Raw genomic sequence first — 1,666 nt, forward strand, 5'->3', positions numbered from 1 at the left:
TAGGTAACTTAAAGAGCAACTATTATATTTTTAGGAAAAAAACATTTTCCATAACTTAGCACATAGATTCAATTTCCTAAGCTCTGAGGGTACGTGCATGAGTCATTGCTAACAGTGCATCTCATTGTCCTAACGTATTGCTCTGATACCACAAAACTTTGTAACGACCCTAACCCGACCTTAGGAGTTAAGCCAAAACAAAACACCGATGGAAATCCCACCAAGGCCATAGCAAGTAACAAACCTTATAAGCAATGACAAAGGAACAAAATATATATTCAGCGGAAACAAAACATATATTACCATATCGAACATCACAGGTTATATACATGGTTTTTCTTGTCAACCACTCAGAGCTGTGCCTTCTACATATCTTACAAGATTCAACTACAAACAAACAAGCCTCTAAAGTAGAGATTCAATATCTACAACAAAAGTACAGGTCTTATATTTACAGCCTATCCACACAAAAGGGTCCATGTCAACCCTTTAATCTTCGCATCCTGAAAGGTGAAGAAAAATACATAAGCTAACGCTCATATGAGTGACCAATACATAATTTACATGCTTTCCATGGAAATGATAAAACATTTCATAGAGATTTCAAACATAGAAGCATAGCCTTTATAAAGCACATTCCCCATAGTTGGTTTATCTATCAGGTGTCCCCGGTAGTGGATAAGCTTCAACGTCTTAGCATTACCCCTAGCGTATAAGTGTCACATAGTAGGAATGTCTTTCTAGATAGGAAAACATAGCCACCTTTCATTTATTCCCATGGAATTCAACTCATAGTACAAAACATGTAGAACAAGCTTTGAATTGAAAAACTTGCATAGAACCATGTAATTTAGGTATTGAGTCACTCACCTCGATTCACGTGTCACACGAACCTCCGAGACAATTAGGCAACAAAACCATGATTAGAAGATGCTAAATAAGCCTATCTTTAATGAACATAAGGTCCTAGAGTGAAAGATATGAAGTTAGACAACCAATCTCAAGAAATAATTTCAGAATCTGCAATTTCATCAACTTCAACTTAAAATCTGACTTTGCACGGAAATAACTAAGGTACAAACTCCACATACTTTTTAGGGTCTATGAATCTAGTTTCAAAATCAGAAAACGGTTTGTAACTTCATCGCTCGAGCTAAAAATTATGGCCGTTTCCCCAACATGTGTCGGTGCAGACTGCACAGTTCCGAAAATGAGTGATGCTAGGTTAAGAATTTCTATAGAGCTCAATACTTCGAACTCGATCCTGAAATTTTTACCATAGATAGAAGACTCATAGAGGAACTCTCAGTAAAATTCTCAGAAATTTAAGAACTTTCGAACTATCTCAATAAAATTCCCCAAAATCAGACAAACATGAATTTTCCAATTCTGCAGAATTCTAAACCAGGTAATTTCTGTTCTAAACTACTTTAACTACACAAAATCCAAACATTCAGTAGGGCTTTCTTGAGTTCTTCAACTCCCAATTCCAACTAAACTTGAAATCAATCTACTAGAGCAGCAAGAAATATGAATTTCACACTAAGAACTTGGAATTCATACCTCCTTGAATTTCAATCAGCAAAGCTAGGATTTTTTTCCTTCTAGCTTGGTTTTCCCCTTCCTCTTTCTCCTCTTCCTGTTCCTATTCGGCTCTCTCTCTCTC

The 1,666-nt window shown here is 36.3% G+C and overlaps 1 long non-coding RNA gene across 1 annotated transcript; it reads right to left on the minus strand.

The window, feature by feature from the left end:
- Positions 1-307: 307 nt before the first annotated feature.
- On the minus strand, positions 308-1,461 carry LOC131324400 (uncharacterized). Its single transcript, XR_009199326.1, has 2 exons — positions 871-1,461; positions 308-503 (listed from the first exon to the last, which is right to left on the minus strand). It is a non-coding gene; the product is annotated as an uncharacterized LOC131324400 (long non-coding RNA).
- Between the last annotated feature and the right edge of the window lie 205 nt (positions 1,462-1,666).

The sequence above is a fragment of the Rhododendron vialii genome, chromosome 4a (genome assembly GCF_030253575.1).
Source record: "Rhododendron vialii isolate Sample 1 chromosome 4a, ASM3025357v1".
NCBI classification, from domain to species: domain Eukaryota; kingdom Viridiplantae; phylum Streptophyta; class Magnoliopsida; order Ericales; family Ericaceae; genus Rhododendron; species Rhododendron vialii.